The 21,767-nt window shown below is 41.0% G+C and overlaps 1 protein-coding gene across 6 annotated transcripts in view; it reads right to left on the minus strand.

Moving 5' to 3' along the window:
- The window catches only part of LOC134348361 (alpha-(1,6)-fucosyltransferase), an 877,712-nt gene that overhangs the window by 708,468 nt on the left and 147,477 nt on the right, over nucleotides 1-21,767 (minus strand). For 5 of the 6 annotated variants that reach the window (XM_063051654.1, XM_063051603.1, XM_063051613.1 and 2 more), the window contains exon 2: nucleotides 18,939-18,995. The gene's annotated coding sequence lies outside the window, so the exon portion shown is untranslated. Of the gene's footprint in view, nucleotides 1-17,833; nucleotides 18,009-18,938; nucleotides 18,996-21,767 lie in introns of all 6 variants that reach the window. The other variant, XM_063051634.1, reaches the window with a different exon arrangement.

The following is a 21,767-nucleotide window of genomic DNA, read 5'->3' on the forward strand; positions in this document are numbered from 1 at the left end:
TGCAGTTTAATCAATCACAACTTTATATCAACAGCACTGTTGTCCAATCACACCTTGAAATTTGGCAAAAATGCATGCTCACTGCAGCATCAGTGAATAAATCATCACTCTCATTGATATAGAAGTAAGCTATGAGGCAGTGATTTATAAGCTAGATTCGGCAGAGCTTAATTCCTTGGTAACTCCTTGGTTACCAAGACACAAACTGCTGCCTGCATCTCTCAACTGCTTCAGAGGTCAAAGATTATTGCTCTCATCTCCTCGTTCCTCAGAACATTGCTCATGCTAATTTGGATTTTTTTTTAAAAATCTGGCTCGAAATTGCCATTATATTCAGACACAAGGCCATACTTGACACAGTTTTGCAACTTTGTAGTACTAACTAGCTCCCTGTATGAACATCAAATATTGCTCCTAAAAACAGATTCAGTATTTTTAAAAGCCATAAAACTAGCCATTCTACACTTTGAAATTATCTGCTTCAGTACACTGAATTCTTTCGAATGGAATGAAATATTGCAACACTATCTCTTTGAACATTTATACAAAAGCAAAATACCAGAAATGTTGAAAACTGTTATTAATGAGAAAATCTGGTGATTCTCAAAAGTTCAGGTAACAAGTGGAAGGACAAACAGAATTAACGTTCCTAATGACCTTTTACCAGAGCCTTCCATTTATTTCAGACTTCCAGTAGCCATAGTATTTTGTAGTATTTTTGAGCTGCATTGAGTGAAGTTGCATTTTAGCTTCTTGGACATTTTATTCTGAACCTCTTTGACCTAGTTTTTTTGGCATCTAATCTTGGAAGTCATGGTGCCAAATCTATTTTGATAATGCTCAGGCAAAGCACTTTAGGAAGGTGCACTCTGATCATTTTGCTGCCTACATGACTGTCACAGCCATCTTCCTTGTACACATCAATACTAATCCCATTAGGTTGCATATCACTGGAAAAATGCACGATATCAATACATCAAAATGAAAAATAAATGGGGTCAGAAGTAGGCCCACGACACAATATGGTACCACATATCAACACATTTCATGACATATGTCAGCGGTAATTATCTGACTTCTCTGCCATTCATCACAGATTACAGGTGAGCCTTTGCCTCAGCAGTATTTCATATCCCTTGACTCTCTTGACACCCGTAAGATTTGGGCATACCCTGAGCATTGTCTGGAGGCTTGAGGTCAAGCAGCATAGTTCAGAAACTCAAGCTGAAATCTCAAATATCCTTGTACCTCTACAGATCACTTAAGCCTGCTGGAGTCCCTCCTGAGCTGCTTTTGATCCAGATTACACCATCTGCTGCCTCTTGTTCCCAATATGGATTGGTTTAGTGGAACAGTCCATTTCTGGGTTACAAATATTATTTAATGCTTAGCTTTGAAATTCAAGGTAACCTATATTGCCATATCTTGATAATACAGAGTCTGAGCAGACACTAAGTGGTGCCTGAATTCTGGACCCTTCTTGTAAACAAAAACTTAAAAGTTAATTTTCAAAGATATAGCATGCATCTTTCATTCAAACGAATCCCTCACTGTGTAGAATTTCACTGCTCAAAGAAAAGCATCAAACCCCGCGGGCATCCCAGTATGCAAAAAAAAACAAGCTGCACTAATGGCAAAAAAACGAGTGAAAACACAGAATATAAAAAACAAAATCAAAAGTGTCTAGGCATATCCAGTTCACTTCAATATAGTGCTGCATTGTTCATTAACTGTAGGCCATCTGATCAAAATTGCCCAAAATAGCAACAAATAAGTTATCAACCAGAAACCAGAAACACGTCACATAAAGAGAACAACAGGGTCCAACCCACAAACCTAGTCGATTAAACTTTGCGTGAGGGGAAGGGAGAGAGACCATCACACACAGACAGCTTACTCCAGTAGCAGCAAGCAAGAGGCTGGCGGACAGCGCTAAACACCCACTCGGCTCAATGATTTCAATCTTCCTCAATGCTTCAACTAGCAAGATTTGTACTTGATCATGGCCTCCAGGTTTCTTGGACTCGAGTTCGCACACTTCACTTCAAACCTCACCAATCATCCTTGGAGACTGCAAAGTGCCAGATCGCTCAATCGACTCAAAAACACACCACCAAAATGTAGTTCACAGGCTCACAGGCTCCAACCATAGCAGAACCACATTTGAAAAATGATGTAAAAGTAGCTGTTTTGTGAACCATCTGAAGGAAGCCGCACTTGATCAGAATAGTCGAAGGTGCCATCTTCTTTTTAGAAAACTGCAAGAGTTAGTGGTGCTGAAAATCAATCTATCATAGTCCAGGTTTAGGAATTTTTGTTTTTTTTTCCAACTAAAAGATAGAGTAACATGGCACCGCATGGGTCCTTAACCCACGATATTGTACTACCACAATAAAAGTACTCCACAATCAATCTGACCCTTCCTTCCGACATAGCCCATAACCTTTCATATGCCTATCTAACAGTCTTTACAATCTTTCTATTGCATTGTCCTCTACCTCCATTCCTAGCAGAACCATCACTCTGCAAAAAAAAACCTACCCTACATACCCACTAAATTTTCCTACACTCACCTTAAGTACACCTCCTCTGGTATTGTGCATTGCCACTCTGGGGGAATGATGCTGGCTGTGCGCTCTGTCTATTCCTCTCAATCTTATATACCTCTATCAAGCCATCTCTCATCGTCTATCTCTCCAGAGAGAAAAGGCTGTGCAAGCTCAAACTTTCTTTATTGGACAATCAATCATTCATCACTTTCTAAAGAATTTGTTGCAACTGCTCAAAACTGTGCCCAAGTTCATTTCCAAGTTACTTAACTTCAAGCTGCACTATCAGTTAACAAACAATGCCACAGAAATTCATTATTAGCAGGAAGATGATGCACTTCTTCTACTTCCTGTGGAGTCTGCAAAGATTCTGCATGACATCTAAACTTTGATAAACGTCTATAGGTGTGTGGTGGAGAGTACATTGACTGGTCGCACAACAGCATGGTATGGAAACACCAATGCCCTTGAATGGAAAATCCTAAAAACTAGTGGATCCAGCCCAGTCCATCACAGGTAAAGCCCTCCCCACCAATCTGCACATCTACACAAAGCATTGTCATAGGAAAGCAGTATCTATCATAGGGGATCCCACCACCCAGGTCATGCTCTCTTCTCACTGATGCAACAGGAAGATGGTACAGAAGCCTCAGGACTCACACCAGTAGGTTCAGCAACAGTTATTACCCCTCAACAGGCTCCTGAACCAACGGGAATAACTTCACTTACCCCATCACTGAAATGTTCTCACAACCTATGGGCTCACTTTCCAACACTCATCATCTTATGTTCCCAATATTTATTAGCAATTTATTTATTGTTTTATTTCTTTCCTTTTGTATTTGCACAGTTTGTGTCTTTTGCACACTGGTGAACACCCAAGTTGATGCGCTCTTTCATTGATTCTATTATGGTTATTATTCTATTAAGGATTTATTGAGATGCCTGCAAGAAAATGATCTCAGGGTTGTATATGGTGACATACATGTACTTTGATAAAAACTTTACTTTGAACATGCTCCAAAGCAAACTCTAATCACGCCCAACTTGGTTTGATGTCTTCCTTCACTAGAAACTGGATTCCTAAGTAATCATTTATTCACTATAATTAAAAATATTTAAGATGTTTTCCAAAAAATTCAGCCAGAATTGATTATCTGATGGAGATCCTTTCGTTCTCCTAAAGCCAGTTACTTTAAGTTGTTGCATTAACTTTTGGGATGTTGCAGGAGGTCCTTCACCCCTTTGTCTCCACTAATATTCCACAGCAATAAACCAACATTCACAAGAAAACACTATTCATCGCACTGAGTCACTGCACATCTTTCTTTGAGAATGCAAGGAAAGTATACCCTTGCTTCTCTTTGCAGTCTCACTAAGCCAAAATTTTAGGAACATTCAGCAGTTCAGTGCCAAAAATGTTATCCAAAACACACTTGACAATTAGCTGCTTTATTAATGAAAAGACCTTGAACTTGCTTATTAATTCCTGTACAAAATCAAAATCATAACAGACCTATCAATTCACAAAGTCTCATTCTCTTTGCATGCCTCCTTTTAAAGTGAAACATCAATAAGAAGTGGGGTTTCTTCTTCCATGACACATGAACAGCGATGCATCTTTATTTTCAACATGGAGAATGATGCTTTCGGCACAGGCACCTTAAATAATTGAACGATTGCAACAAGGCAATCTACTGATTGACAACAGTCAGGAACATCATCTTGAGGCAATGATCAACATATAACCCTTGCATCATCTCACAAAATCTGTGCATTTTGGGCAACTGTATCTGATGGATGTAGGTCCAAACTGGATGATGAAATCCTATCCCCACTTACTGTGGATAACAAAGAAATGAGATCTCACTGTCAGACAGTTGTGCATCATCATCCGTTCACCACAAATAAAGCAGAACTGCTTGCACAGGTCTCATATATTGCAACTGCATTTCCTTCCCCATTTTCCTTACAAATAATGAGTTCAAATGGAGATAAAATAGAAAACTTTACTTAGGATTCAATTATATCCTGAACTCAGTGCCAGGTATGTTCATGATGAATGTTAAATTATCATTCTTTGTTACTCAGGACAAACAGGTCACAACTCCTGCCTTTGTAATACAGAGGATTCCATTTAATTGTGACACATCGGGACCAGTCGGTTTTGGCCATTTAAGTAGCTGCACTAATCATTTGAAGTTTCATGTGAATAGTTAAAAACTTTAAAAAAAAGATAAACTACCACTTAATGGACATTGGTACCAATGACATAGGTAGAAAAAGGGAGGAGGTCCTGGACAGAATTCAGGAAGTTAGGTAGGAAGCTGAAAAGCAGGACCTCTAGGGTAGCATTCGTGGGATTGCTGCCTGTGCCACATGCTAGCGAGTGCAAGAATAGCATGATCAGGCATACTAATGAGTGGTTGAGAGACTGGTGTCGGGGGCAGGGCTTCAGATGCCTGGATCATCAGGGCCTCTTCCGGGAGAGGTATGACCTATACAAAAAAGGATGGGTTACACCTGAACCCAAAGGGGTCCAATATCCTAGCGGGCACATTTGATAGAGCTGTTAGCGAGGATTTAAACAAATTTGCCAGGGGAATGGGAACCGAGGATTTAAACTAATTTGGCAGGGGAATGGGACCGCAGTGATAGGGTTGAGGAAGGAAAAAACAGAAGTAAATCAAAGATAGCATACAACAGAGATTATAGAAAGAACAGGCAGGAGATGAGGCTTATTCACAGCCAGTAGCATGAGTTATAGGGCAATAGAGCCATGGTGCAGTTAAAACAAAAAGCAACAAATACTGGACTGAAGGTGTTATATTTGGATACACGCAGCATAAGGAATTAAATGGACATTCTTGAAAATCAGCCACAGATTGGCAAAAATGACGTTGTGGCCATCTCTGAAACTTGGCTAAACGATGGCTGCCATTGAGAGTTGAATGTCCAAGGATATACAGTGTATCAGAAAGATAAGTTAGTAGGCAGAGGGGGTGGTGTGGCTCTGTGTATAAGAAATAATATTAAATCATTAGAAAGAGATGACAGAGACTCTACACCTTCCAATCCTATGGGTTGAGTTAAGAAATGGCAAGGGTAAAAGGACCCTAATGGCAGCTGTATACGGGCCTCCAAACAGCAGCTGGGATGTGGATTACAAATTACAACAGGAGATAGAAAGGACGTGTCAGAAAGGCAATGTCATGATAATCGTTGGGGACTTTAACATGAAAGTCGATTGGGAAAACTAGGTCAGTACTGGACCTCAAGAGAGAGAATTTGTAGAATGTCTAAGGGATGGCTTTTTAGAACAGCTTGTTGTTGAGCCCACTAGGAGATTGGTTGTGCTGGATTTGGTGTTGTGCAATGATCCGGAGGTGATAAGAGAGCTCAACATTAAGGAACCCTTGGGGAACAGTGATCACAATATGATCGAGTTCACATTGAAATTTGAGAGGGAAAAAATAAAATCCAATGTGCCGGTATTTCAGTGGAATAAATGAAATTACCATAGCACAAGAGGGGAACTGGCCAAAGTTGACTGGAAAGGGACAATTGCAGGAAAGGCAGTAGAGCAGCAATGGCTGGAGTTTCTGCGAAAAATGAGGGAAGTGCAAGACAGATACAGTATATTCCAAATAAGAAGAAATTTTCAAAGGGAAGAAGAACACTACTGTGGCTGACAAGTAAAGTCAGAGCCAAAGTAAAAGCAAAACAGAGGGCATACAAGGAAGCCAGAGCTAGTGGGAAGATAGAGGATTGGGGAGCTTTTAAAAACTTGCAGAAGGAAACTAAGAAGGTCATTAGGAAGGAGAAGATGAATTATGAAAGGAAGCTGGCAAATAATATCAAAGAAGATACTAAAAGTTCTTTTTTTAAAGTATATAAAGAGAATTGAGGGTAGATATAGGACTAATTCAAAATGACGCTGGAGATATTGTAATGAGAGATGCAGAGATGGCAGAGGAACTGAATGCGTATTTTGCATTAGTCTTCACAGTGGAAGACGTCTGCAATATACCGGACATTCAGGTTCTAAAGCAAGTAGCTAGAGAGATTGCAGAGGCATTAACAATGATCTTTCAAGAATCGATAGATCCTGGCATTGTACTGGATGCCTGGAAAATTGCAAATGTTACTGTGCTATTTAAGAAGGGTGGAAGGCAGCAGAAAGGAAACTATGGACCTGTTAGCCTGACATCAGTGATTGGGAAGTTGTTGGAATCGACTGTTAGGGATGAGATTATGGAGTACCTGGAGGCACATGACAAGATACGCCAAAGCCAGCATGGTTTCCTGAAAGGGAAATCCTGCCTAACAAACCTACTGCAATTCTTTGAGGAAATTACAAGCAGGGTAGACAAAGGAGATGCAGTAGACGTGGTGTCCTCGGATTTTCAGAAGGCCACTGACAAGGTGCCGCATACGAGTCTGTTTAGCAAGATAAGAGCCCATGGAATTACAGGGAAGTTACTAGCGTGGGTGCAGCATTGGCCGGTCAGCAGAAAACAGAGAGTGGAAATAAAGGGATCCTATTCTGGCTGGTTGCCAATTACCAGTGGAGATCCACAGGGGTCGGTGTTGGGATCGCTGCTTTATATTAAGTATATCAATGATTTGGACTACTGTATTAATGGATTTGTGGCTAAATTTGCCAATGATACAAAGATAGGTGGAGGAATGGGTAGTGTTGAGGGAACAGAGAGCCTGCAGGGAGACTTAGATAGTTTAGGAGAACGGGCAAAGAAGTGGCAAATGAAATACAATGTTGGAAAGTGTACGGTCATGCACTTTGGTGGAAGAAATAAACGGGCAGACTATTATTTAGGTGGGGAAAGAATTCAAAATGCAGAGATGCAAAGAGACTTGGGAGTCCTTGTGCAAGATACCCTAAAGGTTAACCTCCAGGTTGAGTTGGTTGTGAAGAAGGTGAATGCAATGTTGGCATTCATTTCTAGAGGTATAGAATATAAGAGCAGGGATGTGATGTTGAGGTTCTATAAGGCACTCGTGAGACCACACTTGGAGTATTGTGTGCAGTTATGGGCTCCTTATTTTAGAAAGGATATACTGACATTGGAGAAGGTTCAGAGAAGATTCACAAGCATGATTCCAGGAATGAAAGGGTTACCGTATGAGGAATATCTGGCAGCTCTTGGGCTGTATTCCCTGGAGTTCAGGAGAATGAGGGGGGAATCTCATAGAAACATTCTGAATGTTAAAAGGCCTGAACAGATTAGATATGGCAAAGTTATTTCCTATGGTCAAGGATTCTAGGACAAGGGGGCACAACTTCAGGATTGAAGGACGTCCATTTAGAACTGAGATGCGGAGAGATTACTTTAGTCAGAGGGTGGTAAAGCTGTGGAATTTGTTGTCACGAGTGGCTGTGGAGGCCAAGTTATTGGCTGTATTTAAGGCAGTGATAGATAGGTTCTTGATTAGCCAGGGCATCAAAGGGTATGGGGTAAAGGCAGGGGAGTGGGGATGACTTGAAGAATTGGATCAGCTCATGATTGAATGGTGGAGCAGACTCAATGGGCCGAATGGCCGACAACTGTTTCTATATCTTATGGTCTTATGGACTGAATAACAAGCTATGTACTTAAATGAAAAACAGAACAAATCAGAACTTCAGTTATACTACCGCAGTACTACAAAACTGTAGTTCCTACTAGCTATCAATGGAGGAATTCATCCAGTATACACTGCTGTCCTTTTGATTGACTGTAAATAAACAAAATCAGCGCAGACACCTAGTGCAGATAATAGACTGTTTTCATACAACGCTTTTGACAATTACATCCTTCAAATCTTCATTTTCATTGTAACATTCAATATAATTGTCAATACCTTTAAATTCTTTGTAGCTCCTAACTTGAAGTGAAATTGTTTCATTTTTATTTCTGGTCACTCTTGTCGTCTCCAAGTCTGAATGCTTGAAACCAGAGTGAGCCAAACAAATCCGAATTGTCTTACTGCTTATTGCTCACCAACTATGAATGACAAAAATCATGCTTTTTGCACACACACACAACTGAGGCTATTTGAAATGGTTTGCTCTAAGCACAGTATTAGTGTCTAATGGCCACACGTGCACACATCAGACACTTGTTAGAAACTGCTCAACAAGAGTCTTCTGCCCCAGTTAAGCAGCATTATGTCCCAAATAAACAAAGGGAATTTCAGCCATTTTCTTGATTCATTTTGGTACTTTATAAATTGTCCCAAATAAGAAAATTGCCCTGATTAACCAGAATCCACTGTAGAAATAATCCTGGCTGTTCACTTCTGGGAGTTGCATATTGTATTTGCACTTTATTATTCAGTTACTTCGGGCATACAGCGATTCAAGTTGCAAACTTGAAACGTAAATGAATTTAATGGGCAGAATCAGAAAAAATGTTTTGATATTGATAGGTTAATGAGTACAATTAAATTAAATGCTGAGAACAGTGTACATAAAGAATAATTCACCTCTTTACTTAAATGAAGGGAGGTTATGCATGCCCAGAGGGTTCTGCTGTGCCTCTGTGCAAAGAACTGGAATTGGCAAGGTAATTTGACCAGAACACATTAGGGTCTGTTAGCAGAAAAAAAAAGAGAAAATGCTGGAGGAGCTCAGTGTATCAAGCAATATATGTAGAGGTAAACAAATGGTCAATATTTTGGTTATAACCCTGCATCAAGTCTGACCATCCTTTTGCTTCCACAGGTGTTGCTTGTCACGCTAAGTTCCCCTTGGCATCTGTGCCTTCTTGCAACAAAGATATAATTTATGATGCTGTAGTCAGGTTTCCAGTTTGGTCGTCGGCCGCTCAACCATGGTTTTCGGTCTGGCGCCGGACGCTCGGAGAGATTCGGCGGGAGGCAGGTGTCCAGCGCTCGGCCGGGGGCCGTGGTCGGGTGGTCGGCGACTTGGCCAGCTCCCCCACCGGACTTAGTCTGGTGAGGAGGGTGTGAGGACACCCAGCAGGACTAAAAAAAAAAGACCTGACAAAGGGCAGATGAGCTCCTTGTGAGCCAACGGCCATCTTCCGTGGAAGAGAGTAAAACCTCACCATGTATCTACGAATCCTATGCTATGCATCTAGTTAGAAGAGACATGATGGACTTGGGCGCTGCATCGTGTGCCTGGACCTGCCCAAGGCCTCCGCCTAAGGAAGGGCCGAGCTCAAAGAAGCAGCCGCGGCTGGAGGCCGACACGGCCTCGGGCTTGAGTTTGGCGGGGGCAGCGGCGGGTGGTGCCAAGGCAGCCAGCGAGAACAAGCTGGAGGCGAGGCTGTACTCGGTGCTGTCGCAAGATCGAAGAAGATGGAGGTGCATAGCCGCCAACCCCGGATTCGGGACGGCACCCACTGACTGACTGAGCAGGAAAGAGCTGACTGAAGTTCCCCTGTTTTCTACTTTCTCGTCCCCATTCAGAGTAAAACTTATGGACAGCAATCAGCAATTCCAATGCATGGAAAAAGTAATTTGGATTGTTTTAACTGCACTCATCATTCAATATCACTTTAGAGTGCCTTGAAAAAGTGTTCAACCCCAAAACGATTCTCACATTTTAGTGTCATTTTCAAAATTTAATATATTGAAGTAAGATTTTTTAGCTAATCTAGAAAACGTGCGTCATGTCAAATCAAAAGAAAAATTCCAAAACATGTCAATGATTAACTAAAAAATTAAAAACCAAAATGATGAGGCTGAAAAAGTATTCATCCCCATTATAATTACAATGGTAACTTTCCTCAAGTACAATATACAGTATTACCTTAGCAACTCACTCGATTCATTGATGTAGAAACCTGTAGAATCACCTGTTTCCAATCAATCCATAAGAATAAATACCCCTCTCTCTGTAAGGCCCAATAGTATGGTAAATTTTCAACAGACCAAGCCAAAATAAAGACAAAATAGAATTCAAGGCAAGTCAGGTAAGTAGCAACAGAGAAGCACAAATCCAGGGAAGTATACAAGACCATCTCAAAGGCACTGAACATACCTCAGAGATCAGTGCAGTCCATCGTGAAAAAAATGGAAAAGATATGAAACCGCATCCACACTGCTTGGATCAGGTTGCCTCTCTAAACTTAGTTGCTGGTGAAAAAATGGCACTTGTAAGAGATGCCACAATGACGCCAGCAGTCCCTGAATGCAACTAGAGATGAAGTTTATTGTTCCTGAATCTCCAAGGCCTTGCACAATAAAGTATTTATGGAAGAGTGACAAGGAAGAATCCTTGGCAAAAACTAAACATATCGTTGCCCATACAGACTTTGCAAAGTGTCACTTAGAAGATACTGCAAAGGTATGGAAGGTAGTCTTGTGGTTGGATGGGACTGAAGTGCGATCTTTTGGCCTCAACACTGAGCAGTACGTGTGGCATAAATCTAATACAGAGCATCAAACGTCCTGACTGTGAAATACAGCGGAGGTCGCATCATGCTATGGGGATGCTTTTCAGCAGCAGGGACTGGAAATCTGGTCAGGACTGATGGCAAGATGAATGCTGCTAAATACAGAGAAATCCTGGATAAAAAAAAACTGCTAGCCTCTGCCAGAAAGCTTAAAATGGGGAGAAAGTTTGTCTTTCAGCAGGACACTATCACAGCAACCATGGAGTGGCTTCAAATGAAGAAAATTGATGTCCTTGAGTGGCCCAGTCAGACTCTTGACCTTAACATGATGGAACATCTCTGGCAAAACCTCAGGTTTGCTGTCCACTGCTGCTCTGCAACTACCCTGGCACAGCTTGAGCAATGTTGCAAGGAGGGATGGGCAAATCTTGCTCAAATCACATTGTGCAAAGCTAATAGAGACTTATCTAGAAAGACTACTGGCTGTAATAGCTGTGACAGGTTCAACTAAGTACTAAGCAAAGGGAGGTGAATACTTTTGGACTACTGACATTTCAGTTCTTTTAATTTTTAGATTTTCATGCTTTAAAATTTTCCACATTATTTGAGCTCTACCATGAAAAAAGGAGCAGTTAAATTGATCAAAATCCCTGGTTATAATACTCATTTATGTGAATACAGGCTGGTGGGCTGAATACTTTTTCAAGGCACTGTATTTTATTCCTGTTTGCCTAAATAGCTGTACCATATATCTATACAATAATAGCTTAATTATCCCTGAAATAAGACGACCCACGGCTGGTTCCATTTCTGCTCTGATATTGCTATCAGAATAGTCACATACTGTCAGTAAACGGGAATAACGTTGGGCCAGCTGAAATGATGAAACTTGCTGAAAAAAAATAACATTAAACAAACAGATTCTCTCACAGAAGGCTCAAACTTACCCAACTGAATGCTGCCTGGCCTGCTGCGTTCACCAGCAACTTTGATGTGTGTTGCTTGAATTTCCAGCATCTGCAGAATTCCTCGTGTTTACTTTCCTGTAAAAGTTTATTTCTCCCAAGTATGTCCATTTTATAGTTGAAACAACTCAAAACCCTATCATCAGACTTCTCTGATTTGTTGATTATCAATATCCTCTGTTGCACAGAAATGGGATTAAACATTTTACTACCAAACTTTAATTAAAAGTGCAACATATTCGAGTTTACATTGAAATAAACCTGAAAAAAAAGGTCAATCAAGGTTAAGGAAAAAAATACAAAGCAACATACACAAAATGCTTGAAGAACTCAGCAAGTCAGAGACCATCTTTGTAAAGGATCAAACAGTTGATGTTTTGGGCCGAAACTATTCTTTCAAGACTGGAAAGGAAGGAAGAGGATGCCAAAATAAAATGCGAGGGGGCAGGGAAGGAGGGTAAGCTAGAATGTTAAAGATGAAGCCAGGTGGGTTGGAAAGTCGTAGGGCCGGAGGTGAAGGAACTTTATTGGAGAGGAGAGTGAACCATAGGAGAAAGGGAAGGAGGAAGGGCACTAGGGGGAGGTGATAAGCAGGTGAGAAGAGGTAAGAGACTAGATTGGGGAGAAGAAGAAAAGGTATGGAAAAAGGATTTTTTTTTGCAGAACGATAAATTGATATTCATGCCATCAGGTTGGAGGTTACCCAGATGGAATATAAGGTGTTGCTCCTCCACCCAACGAGGGTGGCACAAGACAGACCATGGACCAACATATCGGAACAGAAATGGGAAATTGAATTAAAATGTTGGGCCATCGGTGAGTTCTGCTTTTGGTGGATGGAGCAGAAGTACTCAATGAAGCTGTCCCCCATTTACGACTAGCCTCACCAATGTAAAGGAGGCCGCATCGGGAGCATCAGACACAGTAGACAACCCAGCAAATTTGCAGGTGAAGTGTTGCTTCACCTGGAAGGACTGTTTGGGGCCCTGAATGGAGGTGAAGGAGGAGGTGAATGGACTGATATAGCATTTTGACTGCTTGCAGGGACAAGTTACGGGAGGAAGATTAGAAGGGAGGGATAAATGGACGAGAGAATTATGGAGGGAGCTTTACCTGCAGAAAGCAGACAGTGATGGGTGGTTGGTAAAGATTTGTTTGGTGTTAGGGTCTCTTTGGAGATGGTGGATGTTGCGGCGGTTGATATGTTGGATGCAGAGGCTCATGGGGTGGTAAGCAAGGACAAGAGGAACTCTATCTCTGTTAAAGGGGGTGAGAAGATGGGTTGAATGCAGATGTCCAGGAAATGTAGAAGATGCAGGTGAAGGCAGCATCAATGGTGAAGGAAGGGAAACCCCATTCTTTAAAGGAAGAGGACACCTCTGATGTCCTGGAAAAGAAAGCCTCATTCTGGGAACAAAAGTGGCCAAGATGAAGGAAGTGAGAAAAAGGAATAGTATTTTTGTAGGAAATGGGATGAGAGGAAGTATCATCAAGATAGCAATGGGAATTGGTAGGTTTATAAAAGATGTCGGTCGAGAGTTTGTCTTCAGAGATGGAGACACAAGGATCTAGAAAGGAGGCGGAGGCTTCAGAAATTGACCAAGTGAATTTAAGGACAGGGTGGAAATTAGAGGCAAAGTTGATGAAATGGATGAACTCAGCATGGGTGCATGAAGCAGGACCAATGCAATTGTCAATGTCGCAGGGGAAGAGTTGGAGAGCATAATCAGCGAAGGCTTGAACACGAACTGCTTCACATAGCCAGCAAAAAGGCAGGCACAGCTGGGGTCCACGCAGCTGTCAATGGCTACCTCTGGAGTCCGGAGAACGGGTGGAGAAGCCAAAGGAGAAATCGTTGAGGGTGAGGACCAGTTTTGCTAGACAAAGCAAGGTGGTGATAGAGGGGAACTGGCTGGTTCTTTTATTGAGAAAGAAGCTGAGAGCTTTAAGGCCTTCTTGATGAGGGAACAGAAGTGTAAAGGGACAGGACTTCCATGTTGAAAATGAGGCAGTCAGGGCGAGGGAGTTGAAAGTTGATGAGGAGATTGAGAGCATGAGAAGTGTCGCGGATGTAGGTAGGAAGGGTCTGAACCAAGGGGGATAGAATGAAGCCAAGATATGAGGATTCGAGTTGTTGAGGCAGGATCAGGCAGATACAACGAGCCTACAAGGACAGTCAGGTTTTTGGAACTTGGGTAGGTGGTAGAAGCAAGCAGTGTGGGGTAAAGGAACTACAAGTTTGGTGGCAGTGGATGGGAGTTCTTCAGTTGATGAGGTCAGTGATGGTGTTAGAGGCAGTTTTCCGATGGCCTGGAATAGGGCCCTCTTCAAGGGGTTGGTAAGAGGTGGTGTCTGAGAGTTGCCAACTAGCCTTGGCAAGGTAAAGGTTAGTAAACCATGCTACAACAACACTCTCTTTGTCGAGCACCAATGCTCCATCCGCCAAAAGCGGAACTTCTCTGGTGGCCCAGTATGTTAATTCCCATTCCCATTCTGACATGTCGGTCCATAGCCTCTCTTGTGCCATGACGAGACCATCCTCAGGATTGAGGAGCAACACCTTATACTCCATCTGAGTAGCTATTAATCTGATGACATGAATATTGATTTCTCCTTCCAGTAAAATAAATCCTTCCCCCTCCTCTCGCTTATTCCCCACTCTGGCATTTTGCTTCTTTTCACCTGCCTATCACCTCCCCCTGGTGCACCTCCTCCTTCCTTTTTTCCCTTGGTTCACTCTCCTTTCCTATCAAATTCCTTCATCTCCAGCCCTTTATCTTTCCCACCCACCTAGCTTCACCTATCACCTTCCAGCTCTCCTCCCTCCTCTCCCCCCACCTCTTTATTCTGGTACCTTCCTTTTCCTTTCCAGTTGTGACAAAGGATCTTGACCCAAAACATTGACTGTCTGTTCACTTGCATTAATACTGCCCGACCTGCTGAGTTCTTCCAGCATTTTGTGTATGTTACTCTGGATTTTTCCAGCACCTACAGAATTTCTTGCATTTATATTTAAAAAAAATACTTTCCAGTAGTTCTACTATCTGTAAAAGTATTTGTAAATGAATTTAGAATGCTAATCTACACTCAGTGGCCATTTTATTAGGGTCGCCTGTACACCTGCTCATCAATGCAACTAACTCGTCAAAAAGGTTGGATCCATCCTTGGCTACAATCCAGATTTTGAGTTAGTGGTGGAGAGGAGGTCACTAAACAAACTGTTATCCATTATGGACAATCAGGCACATCCTCCCCATGACTTACTGAATAAACAGCAGAGCACCCTTTCGAATGGACTCTTTCAGCTCCACTGTAATAAGGACTGCTACATAAAATCTTTCCTCCCAAATGCAATAAGCCTATATAGAGCAGTTCATCTCTGTGAGACAGGAGAATAAGTCTCTGTTTTATTATTTTGTACATTATTGCACATTGGTACATTATTGAGATGTATTATTATTCTGTACATTATTATTAGTTAAGTCTGTACATTGCTAAATATGTTTTTAATTGTTGCTGCTCTAACAAAAGAATTTCCCACTCGGGATCAATAAAATACTTATTACTATCTACCCTGTTTGTAATTAACCAATCACGTGACAGCAACTCAATGCATAAAAACATGCAGACATGGTTAAGAGGTTCAGTTGTTTAGACCAATCTTCAGAAATATGATCTAAATGACTGACTATGGAATGATTGTGGTGCCACACAAGGTGGTTTGAGTTTCTCAGAAACTGCTGATCTCCTGGGATTTTCATGCATAACAGTCTCTACAGTTACAGAGAATGGTGTGGAAAAACAAACCAAAAACAACCAGTGAGCTGCAGTTCTGTGGGTAAAAATGAGAGAGGACAGAGGAGAATGGCCAGGCAGGTTCAAGCTGACAGGAAGGTGACAATAACTCACATAACCACTTGTCACAACAATGCTGTGCAGAAGAGCATTTCTGAATGCACAACACTTCAAACCTTGTGCTACAACAGCAGCAGATCAGAAATATACACTCTGGCCACACCGAAGAAAGTGGCCACTGAATGTACGTCCTCTAGTATTCTATTACTATTCTCCTCACCACTTACCACGTCTGAAGGATGTATTCCCTACAAATTACATAAATTCTGCCCTGCACACCAGGCCTTGCCAGTAACACATGCTAACACGAAAGATCCCCCAATGTTCTGTCATTTTATCACATCCTTCCTAAAAATCTTACCACTTTTTTCAAATAATTTTTTCTGTTCCAAGTTGATACAGGTAGCCTTTAGTTTTAAACTTTGCCTTCTCACTGTGGAGACATCCAAGATTCATTTCACAGTGTTTCAAGTTCACGTTCCTTGTAAGTTTGCTGACAGAAACCTTGAGTTTGTCATCATTTTAAAATCTTCACACCTTCCCTAGTCCAATTGTCATTTCTCTCGATGGTGCAACAAACCTCTGGCTTGAACCTACATCATATGTCTGAAGTAGAAGAATCTGGCTGTTTTCATTGGTAACTGAGGAGGAACACACTCAACTGTGCACTTAGCAAGGGAAAATAGAGAAGATGTTACCATTCCTTTCTATAAGGTTCAAGACAAATTTCTAATTTTCACACCGGGATAGGGTGACCGAGTATATAACTCTGAATATGTTACATAATTATATTAAACAATTTGTGACATTAGCACTCCCAACTTCCTTGTCTCTTCAAGCCAGACAGACACAGCAACTCTCGGGTACAGCCGACATTCCAACCTGAATAATAATGTCATGTCACTAAAAATAAAAGGACTAAATTTGAGGAAGAAGATATGAAAACCATGACTAGAATTATAAAAGATTAGTCGCAAGTAGTTCAGACTTCTAGTGTTTATAAAGGCAATTTACACTATAGCTCAGAGCTGTATAAAATGTGCAAACATATTCATGTTGAACAGCTGCATTACAGGGTTACTGCAGTAGTCCCTCAAAATTACATATAGTTTTCTTATCAGTTTTGTTTCAACAAAATAGTCCACAAGACATAACAGCAGAATTAGGCCATTTGGCATATTCAGTATAGCTCAACCATTGCTCATTTCTTTTCCCTCACAACCCTATCCTTGTGCCTTATCTCCATAACCGTACTTACCAAAAAACCCATCAACCTTCACTTTAAACATATCAAATGACCTGGCCTCTACACCTCTCTGTGGCAATGAATTCCACACCCTCTGGTTAAAGGAATTCCTCATATCCGTCCCTCTTGTCCTAAACTCTCCCACTATTGGAAACATCCCCTCAACATCCACTCTATCCAGCTTTCCCAAAATTCATTAGGTTTCAATGAGAAAACACCACCCCCACTGCATTCTTCTAAACTTCAGTGAGTGAAAGCCCATAGTCATCAAACATTCCACATACATCAACCTTCCATTCCTGGATCATTCTTGTGAACCTCCACTAGATCCTCTCCAATGCCAGCAAGCCTTTCTTAGATAAGGGGCCCAAACCTTCTCACAATACTCCAAGTGCAATCTGACCAATGCATTTTAAAACCTGAGCATTATATCCTTGCTTTTGCATTCTAGTCCTCTCGAAATGAATGCTAACATTGCATTTGCCTTCATTACTACCGACTCAACCTGCAAGTTAACCTTTAGGGAATCCTGCATGAGGACCCCCCCACCCCCCGCCAAGTCCCTTTGCACCTTCAATTTCAGAACTTGCTTCCCATTTAGAAAATAATCTGTACTTTTATTCCTTCTACCAAAGTGGGTGACCACACACTTCTCATACAATTCACTTGCTGTATTCCATCTACCTCTTCTTTAGCCATTCTCCTCACCTACCCAAATCCTTCTGCCATCCACCTGCTTCCTCAACACTGCCTCCCCCTCCACCTATCTTTGTATCATCAACAAACTGGGCCACAAAGACATCAATTCCATCATCCAGATCATTAACATATAACGTTAAAAGTAGCTGACCCTACCTTAGCCCCTGTGCAGCACCACTAGTTGCCAGGAGCCAACCAGAAAAGACATCCTTTACTCCCATTCTTTCTTTCCAGCCAGTCAGCCAATCTTCTGTCCATGCTAGTATCTTTCATGTCCTACCATGGGCTCTTATTTTGACTAGCAGCCTCATGTGCTGTTGTCAAAGTCCATCTGAAAATCCAAGTAAAGAACATCCACTTACTCTCCTTTGTCTATCCTGCCTATTATTTCCTCAAAGAATTCCAAAAGATTTGTCAGGCAAGATCTACCCTTAAGGAAACCATGCTGATGGCAGCCTATTTTATTGTGTACCCCCAAGTACCCCAAAGCCTCATTCTTAATAATAACTCCCATACCTTGCCAATCACTGAAGTCAGATAATCTGGCCTATAATTTCCTGTCTTTTGCCTCCCTCCTTCTTAAAGAGTGGAGTGACTCTTGTGATTTTCCTGTCCCCTGGAACCATTCCAGAACCTAATGATTTTTGAAAAATTATTACTAATGTGTCCCCGATATCTTTAGCTACCTCTTTCAGAACTCTGGGCTGTTGTCCTTCAGGTCCAGGTGATTTATCTAACTTCCAACCTTTCAGCTTCCCAAGCTCCTCAAATAATAGGAAGCACACTCACTTCTGCTTCCTGACACTCCTAAATTTCTAAAAAGCTACTGATGTGTTCCACAATGAAGCCTGATGCAACATCCTCAGTTCATCTGCCATTTCCTTGTTCCCTAATTCTACCTCTCCAGCATCATTTTCCGGCAGTCACTGTCCCTGTTGCCTCTCATTTACTCTGAACAGTACTTAAAATTGCACCACTACAAAATATCATGCAAAAGTCTGCTTCCATTAATCAAGCTAAATGTTCAGCCTACAGCGTATAATGACAAGAGCACAGCAGGAAAAAGTACTGGTCTGGTAAATCATGCAATTGCAGTGCAATCATAAAATACTCTTCTCTCGATTAAAAATGGCAATCTTATTTTTTATGATAAATATTAATATGCAGTAGGATCTGCCCATGCTTCCTATGATTTTGTCATCCAGTTGAAATAATAATTAATTTATAATACATTAATTATAAAATAAATTAATAAAGTTACCTGTTATCAGTAAGATGGAATGATTGATATAGGAATCTTCATTGAAAATTAATAACCCTGCAAAAGAAATAAAGAGCCATATTAATAAATCCACCTTATGCAGTTCTTAGATCTATAGTTACCACAGTTTTATATTGACTCCGTACTGTGTGAACAAATAAATAACTTGATAAAGAACACGTTCCCGAAAACTCCCACAGGAAACCAGGATGATTTATTTCTTATCCCGCAGTGACTGGTTTTAATAATTGATGAATATAATTCTCTGCAACTCACAAAACCCTCACTTCTGTTCTCCTTTCCAAATGCGACATGGTTTCACTATCGAGTGCAAAAACTGAAGGGTAAATCAAGAGGTACCCAATAAAAAAAAGAGGGTCACTCTTCATAAAGAGCAGGTATGTTAGTGAAAAACAAAATTTTATTTTTATGTCAATGGAATATAAAAGGTAAATTCCATAAAATGCTTGTTTACTTTTATCCAGCACTGAGCTTGGCCTTGAAAGTGTTGTTCTGGAAAACTTCGAATTAAATATAATAATTGATCCAAAAATAGTTACAAAAGTGGTAATTCACAGCATCGTTTGTGCTAAACTTCCACGTGCAACATTCATAATCCAGAATGGAAAACTGAACTCCACCTTGTTTTATTAAGGAAATCTGCTGCGATTTGTAAAATGAAAGATATTTACCAGCAACACTCAGTTCCATTCTATGCCTGTGCTTTATCCTTTAAAATTGCTGCAGGAGAAGCAAAGGATCAGTCATTTTGTATGGGACTTGTGCTGTGACATCAATAAGTTCTACACCAGCGACCTCACAAACAGGGAGACCAACACACAGTCAAACAACCATCCTGATACTAAAACAGCAGGAAGCATCACCATACAAGCCATCTGTCCCAAGCTACTTCTAAATACCAACTTTGACAAAAAGAGCACCCCAACCGACGAGTGTATCAGTAACTTTTGTTCTGAACATATGATTTGCATTGCAATTCAGCAGAATATAATTACCTGTGAAAACAAAAGTTTGCAGTAGTTTTGAATTCTTTAGTTTCACTCATTTCATTTCCATGCAGCTGGAAAGCAGAACATGCCCAATAACTGTGAAAGTACAACACTAGTCTATCTCTAGGCAACCCAAAAAGACACTGGGAGAAGATCCTTGGAAACCAATAATTTAAGTTCCAACATGTTCCAGATGACTTTTTTTTATATAAGCTTTTAAAAACCAACAGACGGCAACTAAAGAAGTTATTAAGAAGGTAAAGATGGAATAAGAAAGTAAGCTAGCCAATAACATTAAAATGTATACCAAAAGTTTCTTCAGTTACATAAATTGTGAAAGAGCGGCAAGAGTGAATATCAGACTGCTGGAAAATGATGCTGGAGAGGTAGTAATGGGGCATAATGAAATGGTAGACGAACTGAATAAGTATTTTGCATCAGTCTTCACTGTGCAAGACACTAGTAGTATGGTGGAAGTTCCAGGTGTCAGGAGGCATGAAGCCTGCGAAGTTACCATGACCGGAGAGAAGGTCCTTAAGAAACTGAAAGGTCCGAAGGTAGATAAATTACTGGAACCAGATGTTTACACCCCAGAGTTCAGAAAGTGTTGACTGAAGAGATCGTGGAGACATTAGTAATTCAGGAATCACTTAATTCTGGAATGGTTCTGGAAGATTGGAAAATTGCAAATGTCACTCCACTCTTTTTACGTTACATGTCAATGATTTGGATGATGGAATCGATGGCTTTGTTGCAAAGTTTGCAGACAATATGAAGATAGGTGGAGGGGCAGGTAGTTCTGAGGAAGTAGAGAGGCTACAGAAGGACTTAGGCAGATTAGGAGAATGGGCAAAGAAATGGCAGATGGAATATAATGCTGGGAAGTGTATGGTCGTGCACTTTGGCAGAAGAAATGAAAGGGTTGACTAATTTCTAAATGGAGAGAAAATACAAAAAACTGAGGCACAAAGGGACTTGGGAGTCCTTGTGCAGGATTCCCTCAAGGGTAATTTGCAGGTTGAGTCCGTGATGAGGAAGGCAAATGCAATGTTAGCATTAATTTAAGACAACTAGAATACAAAAGTAAGGATGTAATATTCAGGTTTGTTAAAGCACTGGTGAGGCCTCACTTGGAGTATTGTGAGCAGTTTTCACTGGCTTGTATTCACTGGAATTCAGAAGAATAAGGGGGGGACCTCATTGAAACCTATCTAATGGTGAAAGGTCTTGGATGTGGACGGGATGTTTCCTATGGTGGGACAGCCTAAGACCCGAGGACACAGCCTCAGAATAGAGGGGTGCTCTTTGAGAACAGAAATGAGGAGTAATTTTTTTTAACCAGAGAGTGGTGAATCTGTGGAGGCCAAGTCTTTATGTATATTTAAGGCAGAGATGACAGGTTCTTGATTGGTCAGGGCATGAAGAGATACTGGGAAAAGGCAGGATACTGGGGCCGAGAGGGAATTTGGATCAGCCATAATGAAATGGCGGAGCAGACTCGATGGGCCAAATGGCCAAAATCTGCTCATATATCTTATGGTCTCATGTGGTTCACATACCGCCCTCGATAATAGGTCAATATTGACAACAGATTATTTTGCAGGGTTTTCAAGGATTGCTCTCAGATTAATCTCACTTCTTTTGGCCAACATTTACTTCTGATCTACTGAGACACATCTACATGCATGATCCACATGCAAAACTCCAGAGTTGCCTAAGAAAGTCCTCTACATAGAATTTTAAACATGGAATTATGTAGAGCAATATCATGAGATTAGACATGAACAATAATGTTGAAATGTCTTAAGCACCCTAGAGT

Source organism: Mobula hypostoma, chromosome 1, assembly GCF_963921235.1.
Source record: "Mobula hypostoma chromosome 1, sMobHyp1.1, whole genome shotgun sequence".
In the NCBI taxonomy this organism is placed as follows: Eukaryota; Metazoa; Chordata; class Chondrichthyes; order Myliobatiformes; family Myliobatidae; genus Mobula; species Mobula hypostoma.